Source organism: Peromyscus maniculatus, chromosome 20, assembly GCF_049852395.1.
Source record: "Peromyscus maniculatus bairdii isolate BWxNUB_F1_BW_parent chromosome 20, HU_Pman_BW_mat_3.1, whole genome shotgun sequence".
Lineage (NCBI taxonomy): Eukaryota > Metazoa > Chordata > Mammalia > Rodentia > Cricetidae > Peromyscus > Peromyscus maniculatus.
Window position 1 is genome coordinate 62,724,758 of NC_134871.1, and position 9,363 is coordinate 62,734,120.

Here is a 9,363-nt window from a genome sequence, read left to right on the forward strand (position 1 = left end):
TAACAAACATCCAAGGTGGTTAACTTAGAAGGAGGAGAGGTTAATTCAGCTAATGCTTTCAAAGGTTTCTATCTACAGCCATAAGGCCCAACTCCTGTGGAGCCATGACAGGCAGAACATCATGGTGGGAGCATGCAGTATAGCATGTCTGTTCACTTCATGGTGACCAGGAAGCAGAGGAGACAGGGATGGAATCAGGAAGATAGCCTTCAAGGACATACCCCCAAATGACCTATCTTTCTTCTACCTTAACTCTTAATCCCCCAGAAGCCATCAAGTATCCATAACTCAATTAGGGATGGGGACTTTGAATCACTAAAGCACAACTCTTCATTCAGTGCAGCCCATAACAGAGTGCCAAAGAATCTTAATAAACACAGAAGTTACAAGGAGGAAGACTGTTCATTTCTTGGTGATGGTAATAGGTTTACCCCTGGGGCCTGTGAGCTCCGCCACCATGGGTTCTTGGCCAGATTTGCAGCACCAGGCATGTGTTTCCTCCTGTGTAGTGGCTTAAATCCAATCAGAAAGCAGTTGGTTGTCTAGGTAACATGCATGCCACTACCGCACCTATGAGTAATATCTTGTCATTATTACAGCTCCCATGGTTCACAATTGTGTAAGACTATTTATGACTTCCCCCTTGCCCCAGCAGTCTGAATACTGTCTTATAGTACTATGAGAGCTAGCCAGCAGGGTTAATATGGACTTGATTTGTTTTATATGGACATAGGACTACATCTATAAGGGCTGCAATAAGCAGCCACATATACAGCTGCAAAGACTGACAGCTAAGCTTCAGTGTATACACTTCAAATGAAAAAGGACAAAAAGAAGTCAGACATGCTTTCTTCAAAACAGTTGTACAGCTTACCATAATGAAAAGATCACCTCTGCAAATGAGACCAGGGACGCTTGCTGAGTCGCGCCACAGAAACAGCATTATTTGAGGATAAAGGAAATAAAATATCTAGAGCTTGCAGCTCACTCCTCAGCATCTCCTGGCCAGAATGAGAGAACACAATGTCAGCACCTGGGGGCGGGGCACATGAAAATATGTGTTGGGCTGGAAAGATGTCTCAGTGGTTAAGAGAACTTGTTCTTGCTGAGGACCTATACTCCACTCCCAGAACCCACATGTTGGCTCATAACCACCCATAACTCCAAATCCAGGAAATCTGATGACCTCTTTTGACCTCTGTAGGCACCAGGAATGTGTGTGGTACACATAACACACATGCAGGCAAAACACATGAATAAAATAAAAATCTCTTGAAAGAAAATATGTGTGCCACTGCTAAGGATCCCATTGGTCCTGTTGTTGAAGTTGATGCTTTTTTTTTTCATTTTTATTTGTACATATTCGTGGGATGCAGTGTGATATCCAATGTACAGTGATCAAATCAAAGTCCTTAATGTTTTTTTCCTGAAGCATTGTTGTTTCTTTGTGTTAGAAAACACTGAGTTTTTCTGTTCTTGTTCTTTATTATATTATATATATATATGACAGTTGTAAGCTACAGCCATTCAACTTTCATAAGAAAAATCACATCCTTCCTCTAATTCTACAGTAGCACCTGTTAGCCACCCCCTCTACCACTACTACCTGACCATTTATAACCACTAATGTCCACTATTTTACTCTTTATGTATACAAAATCAACTGTTTTAGCTTCCACATATGAGTGAGGGCATGTAATACTGGTCTCTGTAAGGACTTGGTTTCACTGAACACTAAAGTTCCACCTATACTGCACCAATGACAATAAATTATTTTTATGTGGCTTAAATATTCTATGAGATAGATAGATAGATAGATAGATAGATAGATAGATAGATAGATAGATAGATAGATAGATGATAGATAGATAGACAGCATTTTCTTTATTCAACTGTCAATGAACAGCTAGGCTGACTCCATAGCTTAACTACTATAGGTGCTTCTTCTTCTTCTTCTCCTCCTCCTCCTCCTCCTCCTCCTCCTCTTCCTCCTTCTTCTTTTTAATGTGTTTTACCTGTATGTATGTATGTCAGTGCACCACATGTATACCGTGCCCAAAGAGGCCAGAAGAAAGTGGTGGGTCCTGTGGTGGCTATTCTTGGTTGTCAGCTTGACTATATCTGGAATGAACTACAATCTAAAAAAGCAGGGCACACCTGTGCAAGATTCTATGCTTGGTTTGAAGTCAGTGAATCCACTTCAAGTCTGAACCTTTGAGGCAGGAAGGCACATCTCTGATCCGGATCTTAAGGCAGGAAGACACACCTTTAATCTGGGCCACACCCTCTGCTGGAAGCCTATAGAAGGACATGGAAGAAGGAAGGTTTTGCTCTTTGCCTGCTTGCCCTCACCTCAAGACTTCCTCCCTGCTCTGTCACTGAAGATGGATTCCAGGCAATAGTCACAACTACAGCGTGTCCCCTTCCGACCTTGAATTCACTCACAGTCCTGGGTGAATGAATGCTAGCGAGGTTTATCCCTTCCCCTTCCAGGTTATAAAACATGTCTACAGTGTCAATATTTTTAATATTAACTATGAGCCCTCAGGTAAGGGGATGTCAGAGGCAGCATGGTGACTGCTGTGAGCAGAAGTTTTGGAGCAAGATTGGTGAGGCTAAAGAGTGAGCAGACAATGATGTGGCAAAGGTGGGGGTGGGGGAGGTCACTTTCAAAAACTCCCCTGGGGTGGACAGTTTAGCTGTAGCTTTCCAAGTTCAAACACGCATGCCCACTGGCTGCATAATTCTGCCCTCTAAACATGTCACAAAAAGGTGAAACATAAGAAGAAGAATTGGTTATTTCTTAGATGCCATGGTCTCCAAAGGCTTACCCTAGAGGTTGTTGGGGGAGAGGGGGAGGGGGGTATGAACCAAACCCAGGGCCTTGAGAAGGCAAGGTAAGCTCTGCCAGTGTGCAACATCTGCAGCCCCAGAACTGGAGTTCTAAAAAGGGATGACCCACCTTATAGCTTCCTAAAGTCTCAAGCTCACGGACACACAAAAACTTTACACCCCACGTGCCCAGGATTGAAAGTTACAATTCAAAGACCACAGACCCAAGCAACAACTTATATGGTGAACTCCTAGTCTCCGACTGTGTTGCAAAAGAATGGGGGGGAGGGGTATAAGAAAGAAAGGAAGGATTGATCTGTGGTTCTATGGCAATTTTAAGTTTTAGTCAAGAGTAAAAACAAGGGGCTGGAGAGACGCTCTGAGGTTAAGAGTACACGCTGCTCTTCTAGAGGCCCTGAGTTTGGTCCCTACTCAGGGCAGCTCACAACCACCCACAACTCCAGCTCCAGGGAATAGTACCCTTCTCTGACCTCCTAGGGTACACTCACACATGTGCACTTAGCACCCCAAAACACTCACATAAATAGAAGCAACAACAAAGCTTAACAGAGAGAGACAGACAGACAGAGAGAGAGACAAGACAGATGACACAGAGAAATCAAAGCGGTGCCAGCATAAGATTATCAGAAGACTCCCCCACCCCCACCCCACCCACTCCACCCCACCCCAACCCCGTATAAAATAGCAACACACCAGCACTACTCACAGGCCTTTTTTTAGCTCTCCACGGTGTATGGGAAATGATAGCTTAGATAGGTCATGAGTTCAGTCTCCTGTGATGACATTTGAGCTCCTGAAAGAGGAAACACCAGTAAATAAAGTGTCCAGATGGCACGGCAGGAACCCAGTGAAGTGCTGCACCAGGAAGGAATTGGCCCACACCGTGGTGATCCAGACTCCCCAACCTCCATTCCTGAATGAAAACTCCTTTCTGTCCCCGAGCCCTCCAGGTGGCGTTTTGTTATAGCCATCCAAACTAGGACAGAACCAGGATAATCCCATCCCTAGCTGCATTATAAAATCTTCAAGGGACCACAAACTGCTGCTGCCATTGGACAAACACACACAATGAGTCAATGAATGAGTGAATGAAAAGGTGATTTCCCCAGCCCTTGCCTAGAATGCGGCAGTCTGAGCTAGCGCGGACGCTAGCTGAAGAGTACACAGAAAGGTCAGGATACGTTTAACTTTAAACTTGTTTTTAAGATTAAATAATTACACCAACTAATCTGCAAATGGCCACGTAAGAGCGCCATCTTCAATAATCATCTATAATAGTCACAGAACATAAATGTGACCCCACCTTTCAGCTGTCTCACCCACATGGGTTAATGCCATCCCCCCACCCCCAGCACACCAGCCCCTCCCACAGCCTCCGTATGCTGACCTACAGACCAAGGGGAGCTGAGGAAACTCCACCCTTTCCTGTCTGACTCCTGGGTTCCCTTGTGCTAGGCACCTCAGTTGCGGAAGCGGGGACTTGACAGGACGGACCCGCATGCTGGCTTTGGGTAATGATTCAGCCAGCTCCACTGAGAGAGTTCAAGCCTACTCCTTGAGACTGATGAAAATCAGATTTTTCCAAAGCTGTAACTCTAACTATTGCAGACAATGAAGGCCAAATGGGCCAGAGATGAGAAGCAGTTTGTAGACTCAGAGTCCGGACTCACCAGAGCCAATTATTCCAACAGAGACCACCTTGGGTCTCTGAGAGAGCCTGCTTACTGCCCAGTAAACACATTGACAGCCCTCCTGTAATTGAGGAGAAGTCTCCTGGATCACAAATCCATCTCGTAATTACCCTAGGATTCCTCTGAGAAAGTGTGGACATAATTTCCTTTGTATGTGATTTCCAAAAGGACATGTGTCCTATCCAGTGTTCTCTAAATGCTCCCCATTGATTGTCTCAGTCTACAGTGTGTTGATTTTTCAGCCCAGAGTGTGTAAGGTGAAGGAAACAATAACCAAATATAGAAAATATTGATCTGCAACCATTGATTCAAGGCCCTGTGGTGTGAAAAGATTAGTTACTTTTAAAAGAAGTCCTGAAGGTGACTTTCAGCTACTTTTTATTGACTAACACAGACCAGATAAACCTTTCTGTTCAAAGCCACGCTCTTCAGAAACCACAGTGAACAGTCCTTGTGTCTCTTTGCTTGCTTGAGAGCAACACAGAGCTGGGCTTACAAGTGGAAAGGGATGGAGTGTGCGTGAAGGCAGGACTCCAGCCCACGGCCTTAAAGACACTAGGAAGTATTTTCTCACTGAGCTACACACATCCTCAGCCCCAAACCTAAGTAACACAGTCATTCCACTTTCCAAAAATATATAAACATATATCAAATGACTTCTGGTATTTTGATTTAATGATACACCTAGTGTTTGCTATGTCCTGGCAAGAGGCATGTGTGTGTGTGTGTGTGTGTGTGTGTGTGTGTGTGTGTGTGTGTGTGTGTACAGATGTGTATGCAGATACATGTATCTGTACATGTGGGGGGTATACATGTATGTGTGAATATGTATGACCTTGGGTGGCCCTCATTCCTTCTCTGACTCCTGAATATCTTTTAAATCTATATACAGTAAAGATGTCCTGCCTTCCTGCATGCCTGAGGGTGCTGTCCTGTGCTTCTCTAGAACCTGCCTGTGATCTTATTTAGGTTTCTCAGCAATCAATTAATGATAGCAAATTCAAACCCCACCAAAATTCTATATGTGGTGTTAGCAAAAACCCAGGAGCTCCAACTCTGCCTTGAGAAGCCCACCCTATGCTCTGGGTCTGTCTCTATAACACCTCTCCTCTTAACTTTCATGCTTCAATCTATATTAAAATATCTTTATTAAACCCTAACTCTACTTCACAATGATTATTCCTGAAACTCTGTTCTTCACTGAAGCAGTGAGTGTGGCTTTAGTTGAAGCCCCTAAACTCTAGGGGAAACTTCTCAGGCGCCTGCCAGTGACCTAGGGGCGGTGCCTCCCGCCTCTGCCCCACACAACTCTGACAGCTGGCTCTCCTCATCCATCCTCTCCAAAAGACAGCTTCCTCCTCATTGCTGGGTTTTCTACTTTCTCATCCCAGATGAGGCGCTAGCAGAACCAGTATTCTCTCCCAGCTCAATGAAGGAGGTTAAGAATGTAGGGAAACTGCCGGAGTGTTATGGCTCTCCTCTACACAGTGATCCCACAAAGGGGAATTATTTCCTCACCACAGGTAAACCCAAAAGTTGACAAACATTTATGAAAGAATTTCCATGACTCTCCAACGACGATTTTGCACTCAGTAACCGTTTACTTCATTTCTACTACACACTGAGTAGACGTTCTGTAAAAGCTGGAGGGTGGTTGAGGATGGATCTAGAAGGACTTAGTGGGAAGAGCGGGAGTGACTGACTATGATCAAAATGCACCATATTTATGTTTGAAATTCTCAGAGAATTAATAAAAAATGCTAATTCCTAATAATTCCCTAATAATTACCGCTGTCCTTCCCAGGGCAATGCAGCTCCCAGCAAAGGAGAAGTGTCTCCCATCTTCTCACCCAGTCACTTAGCTGGAGTCTGGACAAGCTTAGCGTCTGGTGTGAGAGAAACCTAACCTTATAAAGGAGAGCCAGGGTCAGACTGAGCCTTGACCAGCAGCCCGCCCACGATTCAGCTTCTTTGTCTCAAGGTCCACCTGCAGGCCATGGACGGCGCTGACACACCGTGGCTTAGCTCCCCATTTGCATCCTGCACAAACCTCATGCATAGGTGAGGGTAAAAACCCACTGCAGCCCGAGCCCACGGCAGCTAATTAGTAACACCTGCATCAAGGCACGATTATCATCTTGCTATTAGGTTACTGTTTGCATTGCAGGGTAACTGATTAGACCTGTCAGATTTGACAGGACCGGCTTCGTTTTCGAGTTTATGTATAAATTTAAATGTCACCATTTTAATAGCCAAAAAAAAAAAAAAAAAAAAACTTTAGACATGGCAATGGCTATTTTTGAATTTCAGTTCCAGACTGCACTTGTCAGCGACAGAATTATAGTTCAATTCCTAAGAAACTGGGCAGTGTCTTTCCATGAGCAGACACATCTTTTTTCATATTCACAACAGAGTTTATCCTCTACTTAGTCTACCTTTCCTCTCGAGGCTCCAATGACCAGACACAAATTCTAAAGCTATTAGCACATGATAGTCCATCCGCATGCTTCATAATACCCACATACACAGGTGCCTCTGTGTGTGTGTGTGTGTGTGTGTGTGTGTGTGTGTGTGTGTGTGTACACCTGTGTACATGTGGAGATCAGAAGACAACTTGAAGAAGAGCTGGTCCTCTTATTCCACCACGTAGGTCCCAGGGACTGAACTCAGGACAGATACGCTAATTTAACACAACTCACCTTCTGCTCCCATGGTGATGACCCCCAAGTCTCCAAGTTGCAGGTCTCCTCCATTAACAACTGGGCCCTTCACTGTTCCAGATACAGGACACCTCCCTGCAATCAGCATTACGTTATATTCCAACTTTGGGGCATGGTACCTGCCACGTAATATTTTGTGATATTATATTTGTCTTCAGCTAATATGCCTTTGTCTAAAGGGCACAAAGGATTATATCTAGGAGGCCTCAGAGAACAGACCCAGCATGAGGAAATGTCTGTGTCTTTGTAAGTGTATGTGTGTCTGTGTCTTGTGTGTAAGTTTGTGTGTGTGTGTCTCTGTGAGTGTGTGTTTGTCAATCTCTGTGTGTCTGTGTGTTTGTGCATCTCTGCATGTGTGTACATTTGTGTATCTCTGTGAATTTGTGTGTCTATATATGTTTGTTATCTACGTGTATGTTTGTGTGTCTCTGTAAGGGTATGTGTATGTGTGTGTGTCTGTGTGTGTGTTTGTGTGTCTGTGTGTGTGTGTGTGGATACCTGTGTACATGTGGATATCAGAAGACAACCTGAAGAAGAGCTAGTCCTCTTCTCCCACCACGTAGGTCCCAGGGACTGAACTCAGGTGTGAGGACTGGCAGCGGGTGTCTTTACCCACTGAGCCATGTTGTAGCCCAAGAAAGGAACAGCTTTTGACAGTCTTTACAACTAGGAAAAGAATTCACAATACACTTCCCAAAATAAATGAACTATCCACTTCTCAGGAACATGACAAAACTTGGCACAAAGTATAATCTATAGGGCTTGGACACATTAGCATGACATGCTGACTCAATAAAATTCTTAATTCTATATAGTCACCTAATAGTATTAAAAGTAAATGCAATTTGAAGTTAATGATGTGAACATTATTACCATTTAATCAAACCACTTTTACAGTGCACCTCCTCACCTTGGCTTCTCAGAAACTAATGGAAGAAACAGTGTCCCAGTACTAAGGGATGGACCTTGGTTGCCGACCTGGTCCTGTATCACACATCACTGGTGCCTCCATAACCTTGGCCAAGTCATTTCACTTCTCTGTTCCAGGGTTTTCAGATGAAGTCAGGCACAATTTTACATGTATTGTGATCATCAACATGAAAAAAAAAATGTATGGAGAGCTTGCTGGAAATACAAGCGGTCCTAATTAAAATCCCTCTTTCTCTCTCTCTTTCACACACAGAGAGAGAGAGAGAGAGAGAGAGAGAGAGAGAGAGAGAGAGAACTAGTTTAGATGAAATGAGCCAATAAGAGGGAAAAAGAAATACGAGAAGATAACAGGTTATTGGTGATCAAAATACACTACATACAAGTACAAAATTATGAAAGGATAAATTGAATTTTCAATTAAGAGCAAGATAGCCACAATCCCTGTTCATGAAGCCTGTGTTATAGGAGAACAGAAAAATAAAGCAGAAAATGAATATGTGCATATTGTGTTGGCCACGTCACAGAAGACACAAAATGGGACAGAGTACACTGGTCCCCTTCACAGAGGGGTCAGCGCGGGACGGAGTGCACAGGTCCTGTTCACAGAGGGGTCAGCACTACATGACCATGGCAACATTTATAAAGGAAAACATTGAATTGAGGTGGCGGCTTACAGTCAGAGGTTCAGTTCATTGTCATCATGGCAGGGAGCATGATGGTGTGTAGGCAGACATGGTGCTGGCTACTTCTTGATCAGAAGGCAACAGGACTCAGATACTGGGCAGTATCTTGAGTACAGGAAACCTCAAAACCCACCCCCACAGTGACACACTTCCTCCAACGAGGCCATAGCTACTCCAACAAGGCCACACCTCCTAATAGTGCCACTCCCTATGAGCTCATGGGGCCAATTACATTCAAACTACCACAGGCACTCAAAGTTCAGTGGGTCTCAGATTGCTGATTCCATTATCTTGGGAGTGGCCGGGTACTTGGGGATAATAAAGAAGTTGTGACCTTGCATAAGGAAGGGATTCTGAATTTTAAATGTTCTCACATTCAGTCCAACAGGAGGCTGGAGAGGGGCTGTCTGCTCAAGAGCAAGGACATATGCCTGTCCTGTCCCAGGTCTGTTGTGCCTTAAAATATAAAAATGTCTCATCTGGATC

General features: G+C 44.2%; 1 long non-coding RNA gene across 1 annotated transcript; it reads right to left on the reverse strand.

Annotated features, from left to right (window-relative positions):
* Positions 1-3,560: 3,560 nt before the first annotated feature.
* LOC143269697 (uncharacterized) lies at positions 3,561-8,349 on the reverse strand. The gene is made up of 3 exons (XR_013046273.1): positions 8,175-8,349; positions 7,244-7,339; positions 3,561-3,646 (listed from the first exon to the last, which is right to left on the reverse strand). It is a non-coding gene; the product is annotated as an uncharacterized LOC143269697 (long non-coding RNA).
* Positions 8,350-9,363: the final 1,014 nt, after the last annotated feature.